This window comes from Mus pahari, chromosome 22 (genome assembly GCF_900095145.1).
Source record: "Mus pahari chromosome 22, PAHARI_EIJ_v1.1, whole genome shotgun sequence".
NCBI lineage: Eukaryota > Metazoa > Chordata > Mammalia > Rodentia > Muridae > Mus > Mus pahari.
Genome location: NC_034611.1, coordinates 34,185,052 through 34,199,365, shown reverse-complemented (window position 1 = coordinate 34,199,365; position 14,314 = coordinate 34,185,052).

Genomic DNA, 14,314 nt, shown 5'->3' with positions numbered 1-14,314 from the left:
AGGGAAGAAAGAAGGAAAGAAAGAAAGAAAGAAAGAAAGAAAGAAAGGGAAAGAAAGGAAGAAAAGGAAAGAAAGGAAGAAAAAGAAAGAAAGAGAGAAATAAAGAAAGAAAAGGAAAGAAAGAAAGAAAGGAAGGAAGGAGGGAGGGAGGGAAGAAAGAAGGAAAGAAAGGAAGAAAGAAAGAAAGAAAGAAAGAAAGAAAGAAAGAAAGAAAGAAAGAAAGAAAGAAAGAGAGAAAAGAGAAGAGAAGGGAAGGGAAGGGAAGGGAAGGGAAGGAGGGAGAGAGGGAAGAAAGGAAGAAAGGAAGAAAGGAAGAAAGAAAGAAAGAAAGAAAGAAAGAAAGAAAGAAAGAAAGAAAGAAAGAAAGAAAGAAAGAAAGAAGAAATTGATAATTACCTTCCTTTTTGCACTCCACTGTTCGGCTCTCGAACCCTTTCCTATACTTTTGTAACTACAGTGTTACATCATGAAGTTATAAGAATGGCCATTGTCTTCTTTCTCCAGTGGTATACCATAGAGCTATATGTCACAGAATAAATATAATCCTGACATATTTTATTTCTTTGACTCTCCTCCCTAGTCTTTCATTATCCACCAAGCTATGGGATGCTTTTCCCGTTTTGAAACACTATCAAGAGAGTCTTCCACATACACTGAGAGTTCATGAGGATAAAAAAAAAATACATTACTAAAATGTAGGCTGAGTGTGCCTAACATCTGATGTGTGTGTGTACTTAACTGTGCATAGGTTTGTATATTCATGTATGTACAAGTGAATGGATAAATCTGTGTGAATGTGTGTGGATAACAGAGGGATGTCTTCAGAGATCAATCCTTAGGTATCTTTCACTAATATTATTATTATTATTGTTATTATTATTATTATTATTATTGGTATGGGGAGTATAAGTGTACACTATCATGCAAACATTTTTATAAGTTCTGGGTATCAAACAGGTTTTTATGCTTTCAAAATGTATTAGTTATTTTTCTTTTGCTGTGATCAGACACCATGAAGGTCTGGTTTTCTTTAAACTTACGTTTCTAGAGGGATAATAGACTATGACCATCACGGTGGGTGAATATGAAAACAGGCAAACATGGCAGCTTGAGCTGCAGCTGAGAGGTCACATTTCCAGTTACAGGCACGAAGCAGAAAGGACACTGAGTATGGAATGAAATTTGTGGAACCTCAAAACCCACTCCAGGGATGAATGGCCTCCAGCAAATCTGCACTTCTTAAAGTTGCTCAAACAGCTCCATCAGCAGTTATTGTTAATTACAATTATAGTATTATTTCATTTTAAAAATCTATACAGTTTCTTTCATGGTAATTTTCCCTTGGTTAATAGATAATAATACATACAAATTCACAACACTTTATGTTTACTCTTTTTTGTGCCATTATTTAATACTAAAACACATATAGAAATTGTACCAATATCTATGAGTGGAGAACAGAACTTTTAGTGTATATGATATTAAATATAAGTATCTATGATATTTAATATAAGCATATTTAACAAAATAAGGTCCATCTATTAATCTTTATTTCTACATTTCTCAGATTTGTATTATACATAAGAAATATTTTAGAGAACCTCTACAATATTTATATTTAAAAGAATAAAAGGTGTATATATGTATGTAATATTTATAAAATATCAGTTTCTAATTTGCTTAAATTAGTCATATAATTGAGGCTGTCTAAAGTAGGAAATGTTTTACTTTTAATAGTGTTATATTACTATATTTTTAAGTGCATTTTATTTTTAAGCATGAGTTAATATGTAATACTTTGTTTCTTACTACAAGTATATCTCAAATATTTCTGCTATGTATCACTTGGATTTACAACAATGATCCATAAATATTTCTGAGAAAACTTAGTTTCTACATGCTCTAACATGAATATGAGCTGTATAGGTCTAACGAATTACCAAAATTTCTTACGAATTTGAGATAGATCCCAAGTTTATTAAAGATTAAAACATAAGTCCTAAGCTACTAAGTGAAAATATATAAATAATGTGTGGGCATTTTGGAATGGAGAAGAAAAGAAACAGCAACACAAATAAACACACATCAGATTACAGCAAACTAAATATCTTACTCAGAAGAGTTGAGAATGAGGAGAAAGATACATATGAGAAGTAGAAGGAAAAGTTTTCAGACTACATGTGTGAAAAAATAATTGATATCCAGAACTAGCAGACAGTTATCAGTAGACACTTATCATGCACTTGGTACATACATGAAAAATGCTCATCATTACTAATAATCAGGAACATGAAAATCAAAATGTACTAGTACCAGCATAAACAGGATAACATTTTAGAAGATTAGAGAAATAAGTTTTAATGAGAACATCGGACAGGTGTAACCTTTGTGTACTGTTGGTAGAAATATAAATTTGTCCAGCCCTTGTTGAGAATAGCGTGACATTTATTCAAAAATTGTTCAAATACCTTAGCCATATGGTTACCTAAACAAAACCTGATATAATGATACCAGTTAACATGGGAATATGCACAGAGAAAAGTCCTACCCGCAGTTAAAGAGTTACACATGAACTGGGTTTTAAAACAGTGTAACAAAGTTTAAGGAAAGATTCTTGGAGAAGAGTCCCAGGCTCTTCAATAAAGCCCTCAGCCACCTATTCCATGCACAGGACCCAGCACCACAATAATCACGTGTCTTTTGTCCTCTGTGTCTATTTTGCCTTATTTAGTATCATTGGATTTCACCTGCATAATATTTACTCCTTTTAATGGAACAATTTAATGCAAAATAGAATGTTTTCCATACCAAATGTTACTACAAAGGGATGCATTAAGTGGTATTCATCTGAAGTTCAAATGCTAATAAGTGTTGGATTTTCAAAAGACCGAGCAGAGGCTTTGAAGAAAAGCCCTTGCTGGAATCCTCTGCTCAGTTCAAGGTCATACATTACACTTGTTGGTCAAACGTATGCAGAGTAATTTATGTGGCTTTAACCTAAATGAAGTGGATTTTCCTCCACATCTATAAAAAAAAAAAATAGGTTAATAACATGTTTATTTGCAAAGTGCTTTGGTCTGCTCAGACTTAAAGAGTCACAGTGCACATGTTTTTATTATTGTAGTTATTAATTGCCAAGGATTACTTCAGTGCACCTTTGTTAATTGTTATCTTGTTTACAGCTGTGAAAGCATGCTTAGTGTGAACATTTATCAACGGTGGCTCATATAGAACTTACAAGCCAGACAGCTTTCAGAAGAGCTATTTTTTTTAAGACAGGATGACCAAGAAAGAGGAACTTCAGCCATTGTTTAATATGTGAATGGAGATTTTGAATAGAATATGTAAAATATATGTAGCCCAGATGAATGTTTGTATATAATATGTAATATTCATCCCATATATGACTGTAGAAGGCTCTTTTCTTGCTTTTCTCTCTGTACTTATACCATCACCACCTGTTCTGCATCTATTGACCATATCTTACAGCTTGCTTTTTTCAAGTTTTGCTAGCTTATTATGGTATTTTATATTATTATTATTATTATTATAACATAAGAAGATTAAATGGCTTATAGAGCACTCAATGCTTCTTGCATCTTTTACTAGTCTCTTTTTGCTCTTTGTACATTTGAATATATGTGTTTTATACCATATCCTCGTTGATGGTAAAATCTCACTTAGTTTCCACAGAAGATAGTTTGTACAAGAGTTTTACTTCAGTTGAACAATGAACGTTGTGCAAAGAGCTCTATGGGTATGACCACTATCTTTTTTTAAATTAATTTATTTTTTACACTCCATATTTTATTCCCCTCATCCCATCTACCCTCCGACTGGTCCACATCACATACCTCATTCCCACTCCCCTGTCTCCACGTGAATGTCCCTTACCCACCACCCCACCTGACTTCTAAATTCTTTGGGGCCTCCAGTCTCTTGAGGGTTAGGTGCATCATCTTGAACTCAAACAGACCAGGAATTCCTCTACTGTATGTGTGTTGGGGACATGATATCAGAAGGTATATGCTGTCTGTTTGGTGGTCCAGTGTTTGAGAGATCTCAGGGGTCCAGACTGAGAATGCTGGCCCTTCTCCTCACCTTCTATCAGTCTTACCTAATCTTTTGTCTTAAGATCTTGTGGGCTATCTCTGTGTAGGTATCTTCAAGGAGTAAACACAATGGCCTTACTTAATGGCAGAAGAAATCAGGGCAAAAGGGCCTACTTTTGAAAGCCCTCTCTTCTAGTCTTGTCTCTGCGTTTAGTAGAATTTGCACAAGTATTTGTATAAGAAACAGGAAGACTATTTGGTTCTTTTTGCCTGTAATTTTTATTTTACTCAATGTATTTGTACACATGTTAACCTATTTATTGCATCCAAATTACTTTACATTTTGGAAATGCCATTTTAACCTTTCTTCACTGTATTTCTTATGGATCCCTGGATAACAGCGTAGGGATAGGCCACAAGATTTTGCGGTATATGATAGTGGTCATACTCATCTAGTTCCTGGTGTAAATCACAATGTTCACTCTTCAGCTGAATGAAAACTCCTGTACAGACTGCCTTCCATGGAAAACAAGTGAGATTTTACAGTCAGAAACACTGAGGTACACAAAGAGAAACTGAGACGAAGGGTTGAGTGCTTTGTAAGCCATTTCTCACCAATCTGATCACATTTAATGCAAGTCTATAGAATCTTCTTACAACTGCCTCATTGATGTAAACTTTTCTTGCCCTTCTTGTAAGTCCCTCTTTAATGTCTTATCCTAGTCTACTGCTTCTTGAGGCTCTCAGAGCAGTGATTCTCAGCCTTCCTTGCTGCAACTTTTTAGCACAGCCTCACATTGCAGTGACCTCGAACCATAAATTTATTTTATTTTGATTCTATTTCCTACTGCAATTATTTGGCATTTCTATGAATAAAATGTAAACTTCTGATATGCAGAATAGCTGCTATGTGAGCTTTGTGAATGCATTGTTTGACCTTCCAAGAGTTCACAGATTACAGATTGAGAAACACTACTGAAGAAGCTTATATTGGCCATGTAATTGACAGTGGAAAAAGAAAAAGAAAAAAGAAAAAAGAAAAAAGAAAAAAGAAAAGAAAAGTCTTCTGAGAATTATGTCAAACCACAGACTGCAAGGAAATTCTAAGAAGAAACCAATAAAAACAGGAAAGAAAGAAATCAAATTGTCACTACTTCCTGGTGTGACCTCTTCTTAAGCTATCCTGAAATAACCTAACCAGATAACTCTTATGGCTTAAAAATTACTTATAAATATAAGATATGATGTCAACATAAAAATCAGTTGATTTTCTGTATACCAATAACAAACATGCCTAGCAAGAAATCAGAAGAATAATATTGTTTGCAACATTCCCCAAAAGACAGAAAAATAGATAATAGTCCTAAGACAAAAAGTAGTGAGCCTAAAGGAGATTTAAAAAAAAAAACAAAAACAAAACAAAACTTCACAAATAAGAGTATAAAAGAAAGTGTTTTATAGTGTCCATAAATCAGTAAAATTGGTAGAATTGATATTCTATCACTGGCTATATTGCTATGTATGTGTGTAAAAATCTATTTTTATATTTATTACATGAAAATATATCTATGTGAAATCCATCAAATCATCTGTAAAAACCCATGCACTTAATGATTAATTCCATAGCAAACTAACATTAAGATATAGAAAACAAACCAGAAGCTTATGTTGCTGCAGATTGCTTGAAAAAAATAAAAAATAAATTTTATGATATATTGCCTCAGTCTAAAATAACTTCTGTACTTTGCAATTTTTTCAAAAAGTACACTTTCTACTATTAATGATTAAAAATACAGTATATATACTTTTAGCTTTTGCACTTTAAAAATGTTTGTATAATAAATACAAATACATATATTTAATATTTCTTAAAAATAAATAGCATATAAAATAATTTTATTAAATTTAAAATACTATAAATTAGGTTATAATTAAATTTCTTAAATATAAACATTTTTCTTTTTTATTAGATATTTTCTTAATTTATGTTTCAAATGCGATTCTTTTTCTTAGTTTCCTCTCTGAAAATTCCCTATTACCCCCCCTTTCCTCTGCTCCCCAACCCACCCACTCCCACTTCCTTACCTGGCATACAAATAAATTTTTAATATAACTTAAAATTGCTTATAAATTATAAATTTTAAACCACATTATTTAGTGTACATTAGAAAGGTTTGTTATTTTCACATAAAATAATTTTAGTATACTCTTAAAAAATCAAAGTATTGACTTACATAGTAAATACATTATTGTACAGAATACATTATAAATAATTGATAAAGTATTGGCTATCTTAACCAAATGAAAATTCTAATATTAATCCATTGTACTAAATTGTATTATACAATAAGTGATATTTTAAGATTTTAAGCACAAAATATCTTTTTTATCCTAATAAAAAATCTGCTTCACACATAATCAAGCACATATAACCTTTGTCAATGGCAATATGTGCTATTACCACAGATGGCTAAAATTCATCCCACCTACAGCTATGTATATTCTGTTCCAGCTTGTTCTTTTGAATGTTCAAGAAGCTACAATTTGCATGGGCGTTTGCTGGTAGGCAGTAACACACAGATGTTTTATTTAAAAGAGAAAGTATAATCCAGTAACTGTATAAATCTACTTCAGCAGTAAAAAATATATATAAATAACATTTTTTTTAAAAAAATCTATTTGTGTAGGACAAATGACACTTATTTTTGTGTGTTTAGAACATAGAAATATTTAGATGATTCACATACTAGGAAAGTTACTTAACTTTGGATGAAAATCATGTTATTTGTTTAGAAGTGTTTATATTAGGTTTATATTTAAATGTTCATGATGCATAGCCAAATTTAATTCCAAATCTGCTACAGCTTTAAGCAAAATAATTCCACGAAATATTGTATTTACTGAGAACACTGTGCGCCTGAGAGCAGCATGTAACTAAGCTCCTGGAAAGACAGAAGGTAGTCTGTGATCAGACCTCTACCTTCTGTGTGACAAGAAAGCATGATAGAACCATGCCGAATTGTTGGGTCCCAAAAGCCCCTTGGCATCTCAGCCTCCATCGTGTCCCAGGGCCATCATCTTATAACTCACACTCTTTTGTTTCTTCTACTATCTTGATTCTGTTCCCATAATTGACTTGGGACATTTACCATAGGGACATTCCATTGATGTCGTTGTGTTACCAAGCAATAAAACAGGTTCGGCCTGTGCCCTTGGGCAAATACTGTTTGTGGTTTGTAGCTTTATAAGAGACTTGATCAGATTTTTGTCTCGTCTCCTTCCTTTTTGTCTCCTATTCCTTCCATCCTCCCTCCCTCGAAGCTCTTGCTGTTTACTCCTGTAGTTCTGGGCAACTGGGGCCCAGTATGGGATACCATCTGACCAAGCCTACTCAGTCAGTCCACAGGTTCTCCAGTGCAGGAGTGAGGATTAAAAAGATAAAAGACAGTTGACAACATTGTAACATGACCCCAGTCAATTCTGAGACTTAAGGTAAATTTAATTTTCCCAGTCCACTTTTTATATTATTTTAATTACATGAAAGTATTAAGGGCGAGCAGTATGATAAGGAACTAGCAAGGTAGTAAGCAAAGTCCCGTATTACTCCCGTGACAGTTGTTTAAAAGAGCTTGTCATAAAGACCAAAATACTTGAGCCCACTTCCTGTCCAAGCCCACAGTCTTGTGTCTTGTGTAATAATTTCAGAAGTTTTAAGAAGCATAAGAGATGACCAGGGATTTTAATCCTTCTGGTCACATTAACGCTAAGCATGCACTGACAGCCTTAGTCTTATTAGTACATAACCAAGACAGGGTTGCTATAGAAAATCTATTTAGCAATTGAGACCAAGATCCACAGTTACCTAAGCTGAACTTCATGCAGATATCTCACAGGGAAGTATTACATCAAACAGAAAACAAACAAACAAAAAATCCAAATGGATTTATAGGCTACAGAAGTCAAAGCTAAAAGACAAATGCACTTTAATACAGACATAAATGACCAAAAAAACCTACAGAGTATTATAAACATCTCCTACAACTCCTCTCCAAACAATCAAATCCTCTTTATCCAAACTAAATCTATAGCTAAAATGACTAAGAAACTAGTGTTGTTTTAAAAGGATTGATGACCATATTGTAGATTCAAACAAAGAGATGTCTGAATTAGGAAAACTATTCAAGACCTAGGAGGACATTTTCCAAAGTTAATAAAACAGCTAGTAAATAATAGGTAAGCGTCAAAATATGAAGAAAAAGATTAGGAAGGATATTGAAATATTGAAAAAAAAACTGAGATACTTGAAATGAAAGACAGTATCAGTCAAATGAAAGCATACCAGGCAACATAATCATCATACAAGACCACACAAGACCACACAAGGCAATACATTTTAGGGTTAAAGCAAAGATGGAGAAAATAGCACACATGCACACATACATCCATACATACAGGAGAGAGAGAGAGAGAGAGAGAGAGAGAGAGAGAGAGAGAGAGAGAGAGAGAAAGAAAGAGAGAGAGAGAACATACAGAGACAAACAGAGACAGAGAGAGAAATGAAAAACATAATTGATGACACTTCTAAGATTTCTGAGATATATTTGAGAGCCCAAACCTTATATTTTTTAATGTAGAAGCAGAGATAAAGTTGCCTTGAATGATACCTTTAATTTTCCTTCTGAGTGAGATTCAAGCATACTTCCTTGGGCATTTCAGCTAAATACTGAAATCACATATTCACCATCCATTCTTCAGTTGAGAAGCATCTGTGTTGTTTCCAGTTTCTGGCTATTACAAATAAGGCTGCTATGAAGCTAGTGAACTGAATGTCTTTACAGTATAGTGGGAGCATCTTTTGGGTATTCTCCCAGGAGTGGTATAGCTGGATCCTGAAATATAAGTATTCAGATTTTCAGAGAAACTGACAAATTGATTTTCTGTGTAATTTTTCCATATGAAGACCAATTTTCACATCTGCTACATATCTGTAGGGGGCCTAGCTCCTGCCCATGTATGTTTGTACAAGTCTGTCTTCCCACCAGCCACAAAGGAGCATTTCCTTTGCCCTACACGCTCACCAGCATGTGCTGTAACTTGAATTTCTGATCTTAGTCATTCTGATGGATGCAAGGTGGAATCTCAGAGTCTTTCTGATTTTCATTTTCTGGATAACTAGGAATGTGGGAGAGAGAATGGGAAGGGGAAGAGCCTGAGGGATAGGAAGCATAGAAAGAACTGGAAAAGGGGGCCTGAAGAGCGAATGGAAGGAGACCAGGGTGGGGTGTGGGGGGACTCTCTAGAAAGTGCCAGAGACCTGGGATGGGAGAGGCTCTAGGGAGTCTATGAGGGTGACTAGCTGAGACTCCTAGAGGAAGGGAATATGGAACGTGAAGTGACAACCTCCCGTCACCAAGAAAGACTCCCAGAAGAGGGATAAAGACATCAACCCACCTTCAAAACCTTCAACCCAAAATGTCTCCTACCTACAAGAAGTGCAGAGACAGAAATGGAGTAGAGACTGAGGGAAAGGCCAATGTCTAGCCAATCTTGAGGTCTGTCCCATGGGCAAGAACCAATTTCTTACACTATTAATGATTCTCTGTTATACATGCAGACAGGAGTCTAGCATAGTTATCCTATTACACTATCCTTTGGTCCCCTGAGATGATCCTTGGGGATAGCAGGTAAAGCAAGCCTGAGGACTATTTACATAGTCTTCCCTCTCCAACATGTCGTAGAGACTAAGGTTGATAAAGATCTATGTTTTCATGCTAAATGGAATTTGTCCTAAGGGTAGTATGTTTGCATGTATTCAAATATGTATGAGAGATACAGAAATTGTAAATGAAAGTCTTTGTTCATTTAAGTTCTAATTGACATTCTGGTATTTTTATTTTTTAATTTTATTGAAGTTTTAATATTTCTAAACAAACAATGAGTTTAAAGTTTCATTAAGCTTTACCAACTGCTTATGTGCACCTCAAATTTAAGATGCAATATTTGGCTAAAAGCATGACTTAATGACACATAGTTTACTTAATTGCTGAATGTAAATTAAGCATTGTCAGAGGATAGATAATTTGAAGAGAGTATATATTCCTTCATATTCTAAAAATCAAAGTTTATGGTGGAAGATTTTATTTTACCTTAACGAGTTTTCTGGATTTGTTTCTTCAAGGTATAAATCCAAAAAAGAAGGAAGGAAGGTTCTTTTGAAGATGGAAAACCTATGGACTCCTTCTGTCATTGTCTTCTTAAAAAATTAAAGCTAAATAAACTAAAACCTAAAATAAAACAAAAATTAACAACAACAACAAAAAGAAGAGGTTAAATATTCACAGAAATTTATTTATGTATCTCATTTTTTTGCCCCTAATTCATTTTCCTCAGTAAATCACATGAAATATATAGCATAGAAAAGGTTCATTGTTTTTAATTTCAGAACATTGTTTTCATAGTAGAATTTGCTCTAGTATGTAAACTGCAGTGTTAACACATACACACATAGCACACACACACACTCATACAAGTCTAGTCAAAAATTATCAAAATGCACAGCAGGGCACAACTATTCTAATTATAACTTTGACTAATCAGTAGACTGTGGTATTGAACACTGTCTGTATATTTGCAGAAGCAATTGCTTACTCTGTTTCTGAAGATAAGAAAAGTGTATCTCAAGCCGGACATGGTGGTGCACGCCTTTAATTCCAGCACTCAGTAGGCAGAGGTAGGCAGATTTCTGAGTTTGAGGCCAGCCTGGTCTACAAAGTGAGTTCCAGGACAGCCAAGGCTACACAGAGAAACCCTGTCTCAAAAACACAAAACAAAACAAAGCAAACAAACAAAAAAACAAAATAGCAACCACAAAAAACCCTCAATGTTTAATTTAGTTTAGGAATGATATCATATACCCTATATATAATATTTCATTCAATCTCACACCTTTAGGAATTTACACAATGAAATATATTAGGAAATTGCAAAAACTGAAGACCCAAATCTTCACTGATAAGCCTTAACCAAAAAGATGTTCCAAGTTATAATTCTTGATCCAGAATTTAGCTACCTTTTTTTTTCTATAATCTCATCATCATATTACTTCTCATGAACTTATATATGTATAATATGTGGTCTTAAGAAACTATGGCTGATGGAAAGGTAACTTATTTTGCATAGTGCTTCTTTAACATGTCCTAGGTATGATTACAAACACTTCATAAACTGGCAATGGTTGAGTATGGTTATTGGGAGATTAGAAATAAAATGATTAAAATTTCAAGATTATAATTTACTAAAGAGTGGATTTGAGGTTAGTCTGGGCTACAACTGACCATGTCTATAACAAAAACAACAGGAAAATAGTAATGATGTGCCTGTTTCATAATAAAAATATTTCTGATTCCACATTGTTGAGTCAGGTAACAAAAATTGCTATATGAATTGGAATAGGTTATTAAATATATAAGTATTTATCCAATAATTTTACTTACCACGTGTGGAGATTGAAATATTGGGAAATGATAATCAGGATATTCATAATCTTCCAGAAATTCAAACCACATAATGTTAGTCTAATCAATAGTGACTAAGCATTTAAAAAACCTATCCTATTATATTATCCTTATTGCATAGAATATTTCCATCTATTTTATGATTACTGTTATACATAAAGATAGTTGTTACAATATTGTTTTCTCTGAGTATCAGGTAAGGAAACCATGATTTATTATACTATGTTAGGCATAAACAAAGCACATAGCAATAAACTCTTAAATAGCTCACATTAGAGGCTTTTAACATAATGTCTGATATGAAAGTATTAAAGGCTAAACTTTATAACTGTTCAATGTATGTTTATGAAAGAAACTTTTCAGTTTAGATCTATTATTGTTTCAATATTAAACACAAGAAACCTGTTCAATTAGCCAACACAACTGCTCTGCATTGTTCTATAAAGTGTCCTAAACAAGATTTGGTTTCAAATAAACTAAATTTCTATGGGAAACTTCATTCTAAATATTTCCTTTCTTCCTTTTTTTTTTTTGGGGGGGGGGGTGTTTGAGACAGGGTATCTCTTTGTAGCCCTGACTGACCTGGAACTCACTCTGTAGGCCAGGCTGGCCTCAAACTCAAAAATATGCCTGCCTAGGTCTCCCAAGTGCTGGGATTAAAGGCATGCCCCACCATTGCCCGGCAAATATTTTCTTTTGATTTTAAGATACTTAAAAAAAAAAATAGATTTTGTGACTGAAAAAGTAATAAAATTGCCACACTCATATATCTCTATACACACATTTATATACATGTGTTTATTATAAAGTCCCTTGACAAATTGATAGTAATTCATTATTCAAACTGTTTATTAGCATATTAATAACTATATTGTCAAAATAAAATCTATAAATATAAATATTGGAATATTTTTAACAGGTATTATCTTAGTTACTCAAATTTTATATTATTCATATGTTAAATATGGGTATTTGAGGTAAGTCTGTGGGTTGACGGCAGACTGCTTGCTTAGGTCATAGTATACCAAAGTTAACTTCTCATCACAAGGTATTTTAGAACAAAAATGCTGTCTGTGCTCTGAAATTAATTAATTAATCGAATTGCTCTGTGACTCAATCTAATCAATCTGAGTAAATTTTATTTGAAGTAAAATCTAACCCTAAGAGTTGTATTCTACTTGACATGAATTTCAGGAAAATATGTCTATTACAATATAGGGCTTTCCTTTGTTGTTCGTTTGATTTTGTTTTTGGCTTGTTTTATGATTATTTTATTCTGTCAGGAAATGGGAAAATAAGTAGGAGAAAGGACGGGTGTAAGGAAAACTCAAATTCCCTAGTAGTTCTAAAACTGCAAGTGGCTTCAGGTCATTATGGAGACATTTTAGATGTTAATGAAGCAAACTTACCTCTGTGTTGCTATCTCCTGGTCATGGTGGTGTTCCTATACTCTGTCTTTCCCCACAGGACACAAAGGATAAAAATATCTTACCAAACTTGAAAAGGTTTTGTTTGTTTCTTTGTTTGTTTGTTTGTTTGAACATTTTCTACATGTTTTGTCCTTTTTATTTCCAAAATATACAGTATGGAATAGAATCAACATTATACTACCTGAAAGGCATTTCAGCAGCTTGGATTCTCCCTCTTGCAGCATCCCACAGAGTGTTTTCTAGCTCCAACTGCTTTCATGAATAGTAAACCTACAATCTAGCTGCATAATAATTACACATGAAACCTGCCTCCTTCCATTTGATGGAACTCAGTGGAAAAGGAGGCAGAAAGACTTAAGATCCAGAGGAGATGGAGGATGCCAAAGAAACAAGGCCTTCCAAATGAAAGGACTGAGACACATACAATCTCACAGAGCTTAGGCCTGTAATAGGCCCGAGGCAGATAGGATCTCAGAACTGAGAGAGGAAATAGACATAACTCCTATTCTTAACCTAGAAGCTACCTCCATTGCCAAGTTCTCATAGAGAAAAAAAATTCATTTTCTCCAATGGAGTCTTACTGCATATACTAGCCACTTTTGGAGCAGAACCCATGTCCAACAGTAGATTGCCCTCCCCCCACCCAACTCACACACAAACTCATTTATGTTTTTGAAAGATTTCTGCCTCATAATACTATGAAAATTTTCTTACTTAGAGAAATTTTGCTAATCTCTTATGGCTTCCAATTTTGTGTTTGAAATTTTTGGTGTGCAAACTTCTCTTTTTTTGTGTGTCTATCATTCTTGTGCTTGTTTTTGGCTTTTTCTTTGTTTGTTTGTTTGCTTGCTTTGCTTGCCTGTTTTTCTGTTCTTTTCTTTTTCATTCTGTATTAGATGCCTGCTTTATTACCAAAAGAAAAGATATAGATTTCGATGGGTAGGAAGGATCTAGATTAGTTAGGTGAGGGAAAACCTAGATCAGAATTAATTGTATGAAAAAAGTATTTGCAGTTTTAAAAAATATACCAATAAGAAGTAGAGAAAATAGCACACACATACACATATTAACACATGTAAACACATACACACACAAACTTATTCACACATACACAAACGCAAACACATACATACACATAAAAACGCATTTGCACATACAAATACATACACACATATAAACATATACACACACATACACACACATATCCAAACACACAGATACACATATGCACAAACATATATACTCACATACACGCATACAAACACATACACACAAAGAGAGAGAAACACAGAGAGAGAGACAGAGAGACAGAGACAGA